Source organism: Podarcis vaucheri (genome assembly GCF_965113315.1).
Source record: "Podarcis vaucheri genome assembly, chromosome: 14".
NCBI lineage: Eukaryota > Metazoa > Chordata > Lepidosauria > Squamata > Lacertidae > Podarcis > Podarcis vaucheri.
Genome location: NC_138752.1, coordinates 17,383,350 through 17,400,309, shown reverse-complemented (window position 1 = coordinate 17,400,309; position 16,960 = coordinate 17,383,350). Strand labels below are relative to the sequence as shown.

Below are 16,960 nucleotides of genomic sequence, written 5' to 3'. Positions count from 1 at the left end.
CCCCCCCCCCATGAACATACAAACAAATACATGAAAATGTGCTGCAACTGAAAGGGACAACAGATTTTCCCCTCCTTCCCCCTGCAAGATGTTTGCAATTTAGTAGGTATAAAAATATGGTCCTTTGCAGATCTAGCCAAGGTTCACTAAAGCAATTGAATCAGTATGAAGGGGGTTGGAAGGAAGCCGTTGAGCAGACTCTCAGCAGCGATTACAACCATGGACCCCAGCCCAGCACAACAACCATGGACGGTTTTGCTGCTGCCTCCTGCCTCAGTTGCTCACAATAGTCATTCTGATCTCAGCAGGAAAGCATGCCTGTGTTTGCAAGAGACTGGCTCAAGCTGTATATGAAGTAATCATCTCTTTATTAAATCTTTTAGCTGGCACCTGTCAGCAACAGCTTGTAAGCAGGTTGCAGGCTGGGGGCGGGAGTTTATTTTTCAAACCCAGATTTAGGCAGCGCAACAGAATGCTTATTTTGCAGAGCAATGTCTCTCCCCACTTTGTATTTATTTTCTCTTCATGCGATGAGACGAGCAACCCAAATCTATGCACCAAATCTTTTCCTTTTCCCTTTTAAATAGCTGATGTGAGAGAGGGCATAGGATGACTTTCCCAAGTCCATTCCCAAAGCTGAGCAGGGAATTAAACGGGGGAGTTCTGGGTTCAAGTCCAACACTGATGTTCAACTCATGATCAAAGGGATGGAGCAACTCCTCTATGGTGAAAGGTCACAGCCTCTAGGGCTTTTTCAGTTTAGATAAAGGCAACACGAAAGAAGGATACAAACTGATGCGTGAAAATGGTGGGCGGATCCAGGAACAAAAGCGGGAGGAGCAACACATGCAAATACCAGTCCTGCAGAAACGTCTGAGGTGCAGAGCAGGGCGAGTGAGGGATGTGGTTTGGGGAAGCATTGGAGGGTCAGGTAGAAAGGCCCTTGTGGATTGCATTTGGCCTGAGGGTCTGAGGTGCCCCACCCCACAGGAACCAATACATGACACAGCAGTGAGCAGAGGGACATAAAATGCCACCCAGTTACCAGCAGCCCTTTTGAGTATCTTCTCTGGCAAAGACCAGCCAGAGCATCACCAGCGCTTGATCAATTGGCGAAACCAGGATGTTTCATTACAGCAACAGAGAACAAATAATTTCCACACTTTCCCCTCCACTACAGATGTGCAATTAAATACTAGTATAAAAAGGTAAAGGGACCCCTGACCATTAGGTCCAGTCGTGACCGACTCTGGGGTAGCGGCGCTCATCTCGCTTTATTGGCTGAGGGAGCCGGCATACAGCTTCCGTGTCATGTGGCCAGCATGACTAAGCCGCTTCTGGCAAACCAGAGCAGCGCACGGAAACACCATTTACCTTTCCGCCAGAGCGGTACCTATTTATCTACTTGCACTTTGATGTGCTTTCGCACTGCTAGGTTGGCAGGAGCAGGGACCGAGCAACGGGAGCGCACCCCATCGTGGGGATTCGAACCGCCGACCTTCTGATCGACAAGCCCTAGGCTCTGTGGTTTAACTCACAGCACTACCCACGTTCCTCCACTACAGATGTGCAATTAAATACTAGTATACTGAGTGCCGTAATACACAGTGGTACCGCGGGTTATATACGCTTCAGGTTACATACGCTTCAGGTTACAGACTCCGCTAACCCAGAAATACTACCTCGGGTTAAGAACTTTGCTTCAGGATGAGAACAGAAATTGTACCCCCGCGGCGTGGCAGCAGCAGGAGGCCCCATTAGCTAAAGTGGTGCTTCAGGTTAAGAACAGTTTCAGGTTAAGAACGAACATCCGGAACGAATTGAGTACTTAACCCGAGGTACCACTATATCCAACTCAAACGACATCTCTTTTATTCTCCCGCGGGAAAGCTGCTTTCCCCAGTCCCTCCCACCTTTAAACTAAACCTATAAGAGTTCTCCCCTTCCCAGTAAATGCATTTGTTCTTCTTTTATGGAAATAAGGTTCCAGGTTGATTAATGTATTCTTTTTGTGCACTTCCTTATCATTTCCCCCCAGTAAATAATCTCATTGAACAAAATTAAAACGTAGGTCCAACGAGCAGCATAAAACACAACCCACATATCAAAAACTGATTTTTCTTAACAATAAATAAATAAATTCCTTCCAGTAGCACCTTAGGTAAAGGTAAAGGGACCCTGACTATTAGGTCCAGTCGCGGACAACTCTGGGGTCGTGGCGCTCATCTCACTTTGTTGGCCAAGGGAGCCGGTGTACAGCTTCCGGGTCATGTGGCTAGCAGGACTAAGCCGCTTCTGGCAAACTAGAGCAGCACACGGAAACGCCGTTTACTTTCCCGCCGGAGCGGTACCTATTTATCTACTTGCACTTTGATGTGCTTTTGAACTGCTAGGTTGGCAGGAGAAAGGACCAAGCAATGGGAGCTCACCCCGTCGTGGGGATTCGAACCGCCAACCTTCTGATCGGCAAGTCCTAGGCTCTGTGGTTTAACCCACAGCGCCACTCGCATCCCTAGTAGCACCTTAGAGACCAACTAATTTTGTTATTGGTATGAACTTCCGTGTGCATGCACACTTCTTCAGATACACTGAAACAAAAGTCTTAATTACAGAAGATCTTCACGGGGTTAACAATCATACAAAAATCATGCAGAAAGTAAGCCCTTCCAAAGATATCCGTGCTGGTTTGGGAATGGTGTGGCAAAGAACAATCGTCAGTACAAGCAATTGTTGCTGCACCCATTCTTCCATTCCATCAGAGTTCCTTCCTTCCTGTCCATTTCCTCTTTATTCCCCCCTCCCCCTGGCTTTCTAAAATCCTTCGTTACCTCCCACCCTCTCCTCTTCCTATGGCATTTCAGAACAATGGGAATAGCAATGTTTTATGTGATAAAAAAACCCCCACCACACTACAGTGGTACCTCGAGTTACAGACGCTCCAGGTTACAGACTCCGCTAACCCAGAAATGGTACCTCGGGTTAAGAACTTTGCTTCAGGATGAGAACAGAAATTCTGCTCCGGCGGCGTGGCGGCAGCAGGAGGCACCATTAGCTAAAGTGGTACCTCAGGTTAAGAACAATTTCAGGTTAAGAACGGACCTCCAGAACTAATTAAGTTCTTTTTAAAAAAAAAACAACACTTTTTTTATTCAAAATTAAAACAAAACATATTATCCAGAAACATATCATCCTTCTCTCTCCCCCCCATTTTTCCTCCCCCCCCACCCTCCCACACAAAACCCACCCACCCCCGGCTTCCCTCAGTTCCAGCCTTTGATTTCTCTGAGAATGCTGTTTTCTCCATGTTACAAAGTTGTGTAGATCCTCAAGCTATTTAGCTGATTATTATCAATAAAAAGTTTGTGAATGTTTATTCAAAGCCAGCCAAGTAGTCTAGTTCGCTTTGTTGCTTCTTCAAATACTTTGTAAAGGGTTCCCATTCATCTTTAAAGTCACAGTTATCCTTGTCCTGTAGCTTATATGTCAGTTTGGCCAGTTCTGCACCGTCCATCAATTTTTCTTGCCATGATTCTTCAGTTGGGGTTTCTTCAGTCTTCCATCCTAATTAAGTACTTAACCCGAGGTACCACTCTATGTTTTTTCTCCTAGCTGTCCGAGAACAATGGCTGCTAACCATAGCTGTGATGTTCTACCACATCTGCCATAGGCAGTAGAGCTCTGAATCTCAGTCACTGAGATTCACAGGCAGGGAGAGTGCTGTCGAGCTCAGGTGCTACTCACTGGTTTCCCACGAGCATCTTGTTGGCCACTGTAACAATGGGTTGCTGGCCTGATCCTGCACACTCTTCTTATGTTCTTCATAAATCGATAAGCTTCTGCTGTGTGGGTGTTTGTGTGTTTGCATGTTGTTGTTGTTTAGTCGTTTAGTCGTGTCCGACTCTTTGTGACCCCATGGACCAGAGCATGCCAGGCACATTTGTCTTCCACTGCCTCCTGCAGTTTGGTCAAACTCATGCTGGCAGCTTCGAGAACACTGTCCAACCATCTTGTCCTCTGTCATCCCCTTCTCCTTGTGCCCTCCATCTTTCCCAACATCAGGGTCTTTTCCAGGGAGTCTTCTCTTCTCGTGACGTGGCCAAAGTATTGGAGCCTCAGCTTCCGGATCTGTCCTTCCAGTGAGCACTCGGGGCTGATTTCCTTAAGAATGGATAGGTTTGATCTTCTCGCAGTCCATGGGACTCTCAATTCAAAAGCATCAATTCTTCAGCGATCAGCCTTAAATATGGTCCAGCTCTCACTTTCATACATCACTACTGGGAAAACCATAGCTTTAACTATACGGACCTTTGTTGGCAAGGTGATGTCTCTGCTTTCTAAGATGCTGTCTAGGTTTGTCATTGCTTTTCTCCCAAGAAGCAGGCGTCTTTTAATTTTGTGGCTGCTGTCACCATCTGCAGTGATCACGGAGCCCAAGAAAGTACCTTATTTTTCGCCCTATAGGACGCACTTTGCCCCCTCCAAAAATGAAGAGGAAATGTGTGTGCATCCTATGGGGCGAATGCAGGCTTTCGCTGAAGCCTGGAGAGCGAGAGGGGTCGGTGCGCACCAACCCCTCTCACTCTCCAGGCTTCAGGAAGCTATCCGCAAGCCTTGGGAGCCTGCGGGAGTTCCTGCCGGGCTCCCCCGGCTTGCGCAGAGCTGCCTCTTATCCCGAAGCCCCGGCGCTGAGGAGGGCTCCCACGGCTTGCGGAGAGCAGCCTGTTCCGGGGGCTGGGGTCAGGGGAAGCTCGGGCTTCCCCCGCCACAGCCTCGCACCTGGGGGGGGAATAATTTTTTTCCTTTATTCCCCCCCCAAAAAAACTAGGTGTGCCTTATGGGCCGGTGTGCCCTATGGGGCGAAAAATACGGTAAAATCTCTCACTGCCTCCATTTCTTTCCCTTCTATTTGCCAGGAGGTGATGGGACCAGTGGCCATGATCTTCGTTTTTTTGATGTTGAGCTTCAGACCATATTTTGCGCTCTCCTCTTTCACCCTCCAACATTTCTCCGATGAGTATAGGAACGTCCCATTCCATAATGATAATTTTACTATTTATACCCCGCACATCTTACTGGGTTGCCCCAACCACTCTGCGCAGCTTCTAACACATATAAAAACATAGTAAAACTTTTTTTTTAACTTCCCTATAACTCCATACCCTCCAACATTTCTCCAATGAAAATAGAGACATCCTAAAGAAAAGCGAGAGGGATGTGGGTGGTGCTGTGGGTTAAACCACAGAGCCTAGGACTTGCCGATCGGAAGGTCGGCGGTTCGAATCTCCGCGACGGTTTGAGCTCCCATTGCTCGGCCCCTGCTCCTGCCAACCTAGCAGTTCGAAAGCATGTCAAAGTGCAAGTAGATTAATAGGTACCGCTGCGGCAGGAAGGTAAACAGCGTTTCCGTGCGCTGCTCTGGTTCGCCATAAGTGGTTAGTCATGCTGGCCACATGACCCGGAAGCTGTACGCCGGCTCCCTCGGCCAATAAAGCGAGATGAGCGCCGCAACGCCAGAGTCGGCCATGACTGGACCTAATTGTCAGGGGTCCCTTTCCCTTTACCTTTAAGGAAAAGCTGAACATTCCAGGATCAAATCAGAAACCAGGATGACTTCTCTAAATCAGGGATGTCCCTGGAAAATAGGGACACATGGAGGGTCTGGGTTTGTGTAGCACAATAAAGTCGGAATGGAATTACTTCTACTAGCTTTCCAGATCAGCATCTGTATCTATCTGTTGCATTATATTGTTTTTAATAGACTCATAGAATCAGGAGAGGCATGAAAAGGGGAGAGCAATGGCAGGCTCTACACAGACGCAGTCTCTGATTGCTCAGAAAAAGCCCTGGAGAGGAGGAGACGTAGACGGCTTGGGGAGGTGAAGACCTTTAATCTCAGCAATTGATTTCATGGAGTCATACCTACAGGAAATGAGCTGCTGTGCTCATTAGGCCTGAAACTCAGCCAAGTCTGTGAAGATAGTGTTTTTGTACTAATAAAGAGGTAACTCCAACTTTGAACTGTGTAATTTACTGAACAGCTCACTCTGTGACTCTGATGTAGGACCACATCTGATAGTCCCACAGCACTTCCATACATGCCTACTGAGAAATAAGCTCCATGGGTGCTAGCTAACTGAATTATTCTCAGAGCAATCCCATTGGAATTAATGGACACAAGTGAGTCATAATGGGTCTACTCTGAATAGGACCAACATTGGCTATAACCAATTGGATTCAATGGAACTTACTCCCAGGTATGTGTGTTTAAGACTGTAGTCTCTAATAACTGCATCACAGGGTCAGATTCTAACCCATTAAGGGTAAATGGTTGCATGCAAGAGCAATATATTGTTTGAATAAATGTGTTTTGATCAACAGTGTGAGTTGATGAGGCTACAGTAAGAGCCCTACAATATGCTTCTATGAGCAACCGGGAGACGCAATGGTTTTTAACTTTTGCTGGTTCTGTCCTAATTTATTTCCTACTCACCACCTGTCCTAACTCATTTTCTGCTCAAACCCAGACCCTGCCACCCACCAGGGCCCCAAACATCCCACAAATGCCATTTTGTATATCACAGCAATAATAAACACCCCGCTAGTATAAATTATGGATAAGGGAAAATTGGGATTCCCCACCATTACTGTTGCTAACCCTCCACCCAATTTAAAACCAATAGATTGCTGGGAAAGTCATGTTAAGTGCTGGGTAATCCACAATTGACTCCCAACTGGGTTTCTGTTGGGCCTCTGAAAGCCTGAGTAAGTTGATATCCACATGAAAAGAATTCTTGGGCTGACCCTAACTCTTTCCATTTGGAAGACGGAGCGGGTGTGTTTGAGCATGACCTGCACATCCTCAAGGCACCGGGCTGAAGAAAAGCGAACATAGGAGGAACATATGCAGCTGGATCCAATATCCTCAAATGAGCTATTCATTAAACGTGACGATTTCCAGCTAGACAAGGAAAGATTGAGTCATCAGACTGCACAGGTTTTGTGCTCTCTCTTTTTTCTAAATCAGAGAGGGAAAGGGGGCTTGAGGTGTGTGGGGTGTCAATCAACACAACAAGCAGAGACGCAGAATGACCTTGCGGGTGACTGCATTAGACTTACCGCAAGGGGATTAAGAGAGCAGGTTGGTAGCTTAACTCCTAGCTTGATCAGGGCAAAACACAAGAATTAACCTGGATGGGGTCAAAGTGGAATGTGCATGGTCTCAAAGCACTTCCCGTGCCTCCTTAGGGAAGCCCAGCCAGCGTCTGGAAAACTATGGCTCCTGTTACTCATTTTACAATATAAAGAAAATGAAAAAAAGGGGGTGAGTGGGAAGGGAGAAAAGGGGCTAAGCGCCAGGAGAGCAGAACTGCTTATCTTTACATAAGAACATCAGAAAAGCTCTGCTGGATCCAGCCAATGGTCCATCTAATTCAGCAACTTGTTCTCGCAGTGGCATAGCTGTCAACTTACAGATTTGAAAATAAGGGACCAGCAGCCTCGAAAATAAGGGATCAGCAGCCAAAATAAGGGATTTTCAGAGCACAGGTATGTTCAACTTCTGAGCCCCTCTGAGCCATAGGCAGAAAGCCCAGCCAGCAGCCAAACGAAGCCTCAAGCAGTGGTTCCCACAGCGCAGCAACCCGGCAAAGGGGATGCAGCAAGGAAAACCACCGTCACCTCTCCGCTGGGAAGCGCTGAGCAAAGGCGAGTCCCCAGGCAACGCGGCCGACTTGATCGGCACAAGGCATGCAAGCTCCACCCCCCAGTCGTTCTTAGACTCCTTATTGGGTGAGCAACACAGCCAAGCAACACAGTTGGAGCCTCCCTCCTCCCTGGCCGGCAGGGAGGGAGGGAGAGGAGCTGCTTCCTTTGAAACCCGGGAAATTTAAGGGACATCATCAATAAGGGACAGCAGCGGGACACGGCGCTGGGATAAGGGACTTTCCCACCAAATAAGGGACGGTTGACAGCTATGCACAGTGGCCAGTCAGATTCTTCCAGGAAGCCCATAGACGGGGCAGAAAGAAAGCAGCTCCTCTCTCACTGTTACTCAAAAGAACATCAGAACACCTTTGCTGGATCTGGCCATTGGCCCATCTAGTCCAGTATCCTGCTCTCACAGTGGCCAATCAGATGCCCATGGGAAGCCCATAAACAGGACCTGAGCACCACAGCACTATCGCCTCCTACATTTTCCAGAAACATACCACCTTTGACTGTGGGTGCAGAGTGTAGTCATCATGGCAAGTAGCCACCAATAGTTTGAAAAGTAATTTTCCAGGAATGCTCAGGGTACCTGCAAAACCAAATATTGAAAGGGTTCTTCTGAAGGATTGGGTCATGACTCTGTCTGATCTGGTGGACGGACACACCAGAAAGCAGATCTAGATGCTCCAATGCAACTAGGTGGCTTCTCTGCACCATTGTGGGTCATAAGAACAGAAGATCAGTCCGGTTGGGTCACGTCCATGTGTTTCCATTTAGTCCACTGACCTGATTCCCACAGTGAAGTGAAGACAAGTCCGATCAGAGTATTTCAACAAAAGGCACTATGAAAAGGATTAAGTGAGATTGAAACATATTGATAGCTTACTTCCCCCTCTATGTTTAATGGGACATTCATAATAGTTGGCAATTTGAAGAAAGATAATCATGGGTGGATTCAAATTACTGGGGAAAAGATTCCCTCAGAAGCTCCCATATTTGCAAGTGTATTGAATATAATACTCTAGCATAGTACTGATGTCAGGAGCACTGCTATTTTATTCCCCCCCCCCCCCGTGTGCTAGAATGTATTAACAGGAAGCTGCCCTGGTTAGAGTACAGTTTGGGGGGCTAGATACGTACCGTATTTTTTGCTCTATAAGACTCACTTTTTCCCTCCTAAAAAGTAAGGGGAAATATGTGTCCGTCTTATGGAGTGAATGCAGGCTGCGCAGCTATCCCAGAAGCCAGAACAGCAAGAGGGATTGCTGCTTTCACTGCACAGCGATCCCTCTTGCTGTTCTGGCTTCTGAGATTCAGAATTTTTTTTTTCTTGTTTTCCTCCTACAAAAATCTGGTGCGTCTTATAGAGTGAAAAATACTGTATATATTGTACTGGGCATGGCAGCCCTACCCACTTGATGGCAGAAGACAGAAGGTGCTTCCTTTCCATTCTGACATCCCAGAGTCACTGCCTGCATCAAGGAGGCAGGACCAGCAATATGTGCAGTCATGGTGGGTCCCAATCTCCCCCTTTCTCCATACGTTTAATGTATTCATGGAAGCAGTCTGAACAAGTCTAACACAGGGTTTCCAAACTTGGGTCTCCGGCTGTTTTTGAACTACATTTCCCATCATGCCTGAGCACTGGTCCTGTTAGTTATGGGTGATGGGAGCTGTAGTCCAAAAACAGCTGGAGACCCAAGTTTGGGAAACTCTGGACTAACATGTGAAGCACTTAAACCCTTAGAAACGGCATAAATGTTAGAACTAGGAAAGTACCTTCTCCCAAGTCAGCCCATTGGTCCGTCTAGCTGAGTGTTGACAGCTAGAGATGGGAGTGGGGCAGAATGAAATTTGGTTCACATTTAAAGTCAAGCCACCTAAATCCACACTTTCTGAAAGGGGGCGTGAACTGAAACTCAGCCATCCTTTGAAATTCATACTCCTGCGAATTTTGCAACGCACTTGCCCAGACAAGTAGTGTGTGCAAATGGGCATTTACTAAGTGTGCGCATTGGAATTGTAGACAAAAATGCATTATGTTAGAGGAAACTGCTTTGTGAGGGAACATGCTTGTTTTCTCCTGCTCTGGACGGTAGGACTTGAACCAAAGGCTGTTACAAAAAAGGAGATTATGACTAAACCTTCAAAAAAACTTTCTGACAGGTAAGAGTAGTTCGGCAGTGGAACGACTCCCACAAGAGGTGGTGGACTCTCTTTCCTTGAAGGTTTTTAAGCAGAGGTTGGATGGCCATCTGTCATGGATGCTTTAGCTGAGATTCCTGCCATTGCAGGGGGTTGGACTAGATGACCCTCGGGGTCCCTTCAACTCTAAGATTCTATGATTCCATAAATGTGCATATCAATGTGCATGGTAGGAGAAATGCACACCAAAATGATGAATTTTCATGGGGACTATTTTTTAATTTTTTTTAAAAAAAATAATGGAATCTGTTGTGGAAATGCTGAGAGCTGAAAGTAAGATTGAGGTGGGGGGGGGGGAGAGAGAAACTGAAACTGCAAGAAGCCAGGTTACAAGGAACCCGGCAGAGGGCCTTCTCGGTAGTGGCACCTGCCCTGTGGAACGCCCTCCCACCAGATGTCAAAGAGAAAAACAACTACCGGACTTTTAGAAGACATCTGAAGGCAGCCATGTTTAGGGAAGTTTTTAATGTTTAATAGACTATTGTATTTTAATATTCTGTTGGAAGCCGCCCAGAGTGGCTGGGGAAACCCAGTCAGATGGGCGGGGTATAAATAATAAATTATTATTATTATTACAGATTCACCCATGCCTACTGACAACACTGACTTGCATGGCTCTCCTGGGTCTAACGCAGAAGTCCTTCTCAGGCTTCTTGCAGATGGCAGGAATTGAACCCGAGTCCTTCTTCATCGGGTGGCGCTGTGGGTTAAACCACAGAGCCTAGGACTTGCCGATCAGAAGGTCAGTGGTTCGAATCCCTGTGACGGGGTGAGTTCCCATTGCTCAGTCCCTGCTTCTGCCAACCTAGCAGTTCAAAAGTACGTCAAAGTGCAAGTAGATAAATAGGTACCACCCTGGCGGGAAGGTAAACGGCGTTTCCGTGTGCTGCTCTGGTTTGCCAGAAGCGGCTTAGTCATGCTGGCCACATGACCTGGAAGCTGTACACCTCCTCCCTCAGCCAATAAAGCGAGATGAGCGCCGCAACCCCAGAGTCGGCCACGACTGGACCTAATGGTCAGGGGTCCCTTTACCTTTTACCTTCTTCATCGAGCAAAGTCGATGTTCTACCACTGAGCTTTGACTCTTCCCCAAGCAATTTGTTACCAGGTCAAAGTCTCTAAAAGGCCATCACGTTTTCCTGTAGGATGGAATCTGTATCTTCTGTGTGTCTCTTCCTTCCAGTCCCCTTCCCTCATTCCACCCCCCCCCATTCCCTCTTGAGCCAGCAGGATGAACTTGAAATCTGAACCGTCTGCATTCATTGTGCCTGATAAGAGTGAATGAAAGATCCCTAAAGCCATATACCCAGTGCTGTGAATTGACAGGAGTAATTATAAGCTTAACCAAGACTGCAGAAATGTTTAAGACAATGGGCACTATTACAGATGGCCGGGCAGAGGGCTGGGTGCACCGTAAATGTGATGGAATGAGCTTAAATTAATAACAACCTTCCAAAAGATATTTGCCAAGCGGCCATTTAACAGAACTGCTCTACACTGAAGATTTCAAGCACTTGTGAATGGATTAAATTGGATTTCAAGGTCTCCAGCATCTGAAGTGGCTGAATCACTAATGTGACTTCTCTGGTGTTTGATATTTAAAACAGAGGTTTGAGGAGACATCCACAAGGATGCTTCAGTAAAGGAAAAGAAACAGAGCAAGCACAGTAGAGCAGCAAGCGGAGAAAAATCTATCTCTTCTGGCTTCTTTCAGCTTCTCATTTTATCCAGGCTTAAGCTGACTTTGCCTTATTTCCAGTTTGTGATTATTATTTTTGAAAAAGAAAGTCTGCAATAACTGAGTAGCAACGGATAAGAGGAACTAAAAATGAGGGAGCGATTTGGTTCCATACACTTTTTCTTATGAACCTACCTAATTTTGCACATTCCCAAACAATGCATATCCTACAAAAACAGGACTCCTATGAATTTTGTAACCACATCGCAAAATTTGTAGGGGAAGGTGTGCATAACATGCATGTATTTGTAGCAGTGGACAAATCTATCAATTTCAGTTTCTTATCTTTCAGATTTTAAAATCAGTTCTCTTTCCACATCAGTTTCCAATTTTATTATTATTATTTAAAAATTTGCCAGCATTTTAGTACACATTTCTCTTAATATAAGCATTTTTTTGCAAGCAGTTTCCCCTAATATGATGCGTTTCTATATGCCATTTTGGAAATATTCAGCTGGGATTCAGCGGCAGGTCAACAAATTCAGGTTGTGCCGTTTGAGTGGATTTGGTGTTCTTGTGCAACAAACCACCTTCCAAAAAAAGCCCCAAACTCTGGCATTTTACAGTTAGGAAATTGGTGGGAAATGCACCAGAAAGTCTGGGAAAACACTTTTTTTTTTTTACATAACCTCTCTGGAAACAAATCAGAATGCATGCTCAGTAAACAGTGGATGTTGTATAAACTCAATGCAAACGATCAGGATGGATGCTGCATAAACAGACCATCTGGGTGTGACCTCAGACAATCCCTGGCCTGGATTAATTGGAGAATATGACCAAGGCTAAGAGACCAGATGATGTTATGTATGTACCAGCTCTTTGACTCTAGTGTGCCAATCTATACAATCAGCATTAGTGGACAGGTAAAGCTTTACTTTGAGTGTACCAGTTTGGGTTATGGGTGGAGGCAATAGGAACGAAGGTTTTGTTGGACTGTAGAGATGGGTGAATTTGTCAGTTTTTGTTTCTCTCAGTTTCTCATTTTTCCACTTCTCCACATTTCCACAACAGTTTGCTCTCTTAAAAAAAAGGTCCTTTTTAAAATTCTTCAGTATTTAAGTACTGATTTTTCCTAATACACATGCTTGTATGGAATTTTGCCTAACATACACATTTCCCCCATACAATTTCCCCACATATAATTTCACTGTTTGTATATTATTTTCACCAATATACGCATCTTTATGCAGATTAAACTCTACATACTTTTGTACACATTACCTGCCTGGAGAAATGCATTGAAAAATTCAGTTAAGTGTACATTTCGAAGACTGACTGTGTTTCAGTTTGTGCATTGCTTTAAAAGGTGAAAGTTGGGTAGGATCACCTTTACAGTGGTACCTCGGGTTAAGTACTTAATTCGTTCCAGAGGTCTGTTCTTAACCTGAAACTATTCTTAACCTGAAGCACCACTTTAGTTAATGGGGCCTCCTGCTGCCGCTGCCAGAGCACAATTTCTGTTCTCATCCTGAAGCAAAGTTCTTAACCTGAAGCACTACTTCTGGGTTAGCGGAGTCTGTAACCTGAAGCGTATGTAACCCAAGGTACCACTGTAAATGCAAACTGGATCAAATTTCTCCTCCATCCCTGCTGGACTGCACCATTTCATACTGTAGAGGGAGTGAGCAAATTTCTGGTTTTGTTGCAGCTAAGCCGAACCATTCTTCCCAAAATGCTGTGGGTTTTCTTTTCAAGCAGTGTTTTGCTTTTCATAGCAGCACTATTACTGACACACACCTCAGCAGGGCAGTCAAGGAAGAGTTTCTGACACCAGCTTCCACTTTAAGATCTGTGCTCTTGAATCATCCTTTGTCACTATGAGGAGTTTGATGATAAACAATGAGGATTGATGAGGAAGATAAGTGTCAGAAACTATTAAGGAATGTTCAGCTGCTCATTCTGTGCATGAGTGATAACTGCACAAATGTGCTAAAGGAGGTTTTGAAACACCAGGAAAGGTGTAAAATAGGATTAGGATTTGGAAGCATAAGATTGATAGGGGAAGAATTGCTTAGGAGAATACAATGGACAAGATTTCCAAGTAGACTCACTGGAGGCTGATTTAAGACACCGTGAATTACAGCCTGAGCAGCATGTTATAATGTTCATAAAAAATCATGTTGTACAGGCCTCCCACTTCGGAATACAGGTGAGTAAAATTGCATGCTTAAATGTACTTTGAGTCACCATTCCTCCTCTGCCCAGTCCCTGACAGTAAGAATAGAGTCCTATATCTGTGACAGCCAGGCTTTAATGGGATTTACTTTAAGAGTCCTCCAAAACCTGGCAATTGTTACTCTGGCAAATGGGTAAAAAGAACTTTTATAGGCATTCCTTGAGCATCTAAAAGAAAATAAGATAATAGTGCTATTTTGGAGTAAGTATTTCCTAATCTGGTTTGTGGTATGGAAAACTTTTCCCCGCAAAGGAAACAAATTTTGGACACTACCACCATATGTGTGGTACAGTGATTCAGGAAGTTTACAATCTCGCCAGCATAAAGGAGAGGTATTTTGGCTGATTTTATGCAATTTTGCAGGGTGTTTGCGCCATCGGTGTACCTCTTTAAAAGCGTAAGTGGGGACAAAGCCAACTGAACTAGTATCTTATGTATTTGGGAAATTATTCATTTTCCTAACGGGTTAATGGGGTCAACTATTTGCTCAAAGGTGGTTAAAGAGTATGTAGCTTGAGTGATTGTTTTTGGCCAGTTGAGAAAAAGTATGAGTGGATGGATTTCTAATCATCTAAAGCAGGCATGTCCAAAGTCCGCTCTAGGGGCCTAATCCGGCCCACCAGTCAATTTAATCTGGCCCCCATGGCAGTATATGTCCTGGGGTAAAATCCTTTAAAAAGCTCAACAACTTTGGGGTAAAATTGGGGGAAAAAAGGTCAACAACTTTGGTCGGCCCTCACGCATGTTCACTTCATCAGATCTGGCCCTCTTTGAAAAAAGTTTGGGGACCCCTGATCTAAAGGCTTTGTCTCCTAGTCAAAAGTTTAATTCTGGGACTATAAGTGGGTTGTCGTTTTTTCTCCCCCTTAAGCCATTTACTTAGAAGTGTGTCCTATTGAAATTGTAGCTGGATTTGCTTCCAAAACAAGATAGAGAGTGAGGGAGTAGTCCTAGCACCCAGTCCACATTCCCAGATTAGGCTGGTGTACCCTTTCATTGGCCCCAAAGGATAGATTCTGCATAATGTGCTGAAACTACAAAATGCCCCACTAGGGGAGCACCAGACTGTGGATTGTATCCTACTCATTGAAGGATACTACCATGATTTTATTTATTTCAATGGGTCCACTCTGAGTGGGACTAGCATTAACTATAATCACAGAATCGCATAATTGTAGAGTTGGAAGGGACCGTGATGATCATCCAGTGCAACCCCTTGTAGTGCAGGAATCTTTTACCCAACATGAGACTTGAACCCACAACCTTGAGATTAAGAGTCTCATGCTCTACCGACTAAGCTATCTCTCCCCCCCCCATTTGTTTTTAACTGGAGATGGCAGGGACCTTTGGCGCACAAAGTATTTGTTCTGTTGCTAAGCTGTGGTCCCTCCCCTAGCTGTGAAAACGGTGTCCAAACATTTCAGGCTTGCAGGGTGCTGAAATGCAACATTTACACGGCGGGCGCAAAACTGAGATCAATAGGAGTTGATCAGATTATGCTGGCGCAATCGATCTAACTAACTGAAATGGATCGTTCCGCTTCCTTAACGGGGCTGTCATTTCTACCCTGTTCTATTTCCATTCACTGGACCTTTGACATTACAAGCACTCCTGCCTCTTTAATTACAGGCATTTAAAAACCAGTGGCAGGGAACTTGTCACTTAATGCAGAAAATGAGCGTGCTGGCAATGCTAACACATTCATCTCCTGGCTCATTCCTGGAAGCAATAATCATAGCTCGAAAAAGCATAGAGGGTCAGAGAGAGACGGGAGAAGCCAGAAACAGAGGTGATAGGTGGCTGATAATATCTGTTTTGCTGGGAGCTGCGCAGGATTTTAAATTTCAAAATTGGTTGTGGGGAGGGAATAAATAGAGAGGAGCTATTTCAGCTTCACTGCGGAGAGAGGGGGATGCAGCAAGATCAAGCAAAGCGAGCAACGCAAAGCAAATGAAACATTTTCACACGTTACACCGGTTGAGAGCTAAAAATACATGTGGGCAGCAAAGTCCTGGGTCCCAGTGGAAGGCTGGCCCAGTAGGGCAAATGGGGCACTGCCTTCCAGGAGCCCACGGGACAGTGAAAGGGGTGGTCAGAGGCACAAGTGAGCACAGCAATGCGTGTCAAGTGTTGAGTGTTGAAACTAGTATGTTAGTTTCTATACACTTTCACCCATCTCTCTCTATGCTCCACCCAGGGAAGCAAAAGATGCACTTAAGAGTTCAAGGACACATTCCAGCCAGGCAATGACACCCAAGGAGGGTCATTAAAGGTAAAGGGAAAGGGAACCCTGATCATTAGGCCCAGTCGTGACCAACTCTGGGGTTGCGGTGCTCATCTCGCTTTATTGGCCAAGGGAGCCGGCGTACAGCTTCCGGGTCATGTGGCCAGCATGACTAAGCTGCTTCTGGCGAACCAGAGCAGCGCACGGAAACTCCGTTTACCTTCCCGCCGGAGCAGTACTTATTTATCTACTTGCACTTTGACATGCTTTCGAACTGCTAGGTTGGCAGGAGAGGGACCGAGCAACGGGAGCTCACCCTGTCACGGGGATTCGAACCGCCGACCTTCTGATCAGCAAGTCCTAGGCTCTGTGGTTTAACCCACAGCGCCACCTGCGTCCCTGGAGGGCCATTAGGCCACTCCTAATTTCAACCGTCTTGATCAGGGGTGGGTGTCACAGACTGGTTGGATGGAGAGGAATGGAGGGAGTGGTGCGATCACACAGGGTCCCCGAAGGTTTCACCGTATTGATCCCTGTGCCACCACTTTATTTCTCACTGCCACCACCCAGGCCCTACCTGGGACAATACTGAGTCCAGTCAGGGTTAAATTGGAACATAAACATTTGTTTATTTATTGCAGTTTAACAAGCGTGTGGTTTCATAAACTGTATGAGTCAATTACATTCATTACATCCAGACCTACAACTTCCGCTACCTGCTCTCACTCACTAAACCACCCCTCAGATATTTACTTGTCTGCCTAGCTCCTAACTGTTCCTGACTCAACTTATTTCGCTACACTAACTCAACCTACCCTCAACTCTAGCCCAATTCACTTCCACTCCAACCAACCACCCAACTCCCAATGAACTCTCCAACGAACTCTCTCCTTTGGCCCTTCCAGAGCTG

At 45.7% G+C, this 16,960-nt stretch overlaps 1 long non-coding RNA gene across 2 annotated transcripts in view; it reads right to left on the bottom strand.

Moving 5' to 3' along the window:
• Window positions 1–12,049: 12,049 nt before the first annotated feature.
• Window positions 12,050–16,960, bottom strand: part of LOC309518593 — a 48,444-nt gene continuing 43,533 nt past the window's right edge. For both annotated transcript variants that reach the window (XR_014213534.1, XR_014213535.1), the window contains exon 4: window positions 12,050–12,669. This is a non-coding gene — a long non-coding RNA (uncharacterized lncRNA). The remainder of the gene's footprint in view (window positions 12,670–16,960) is intronic.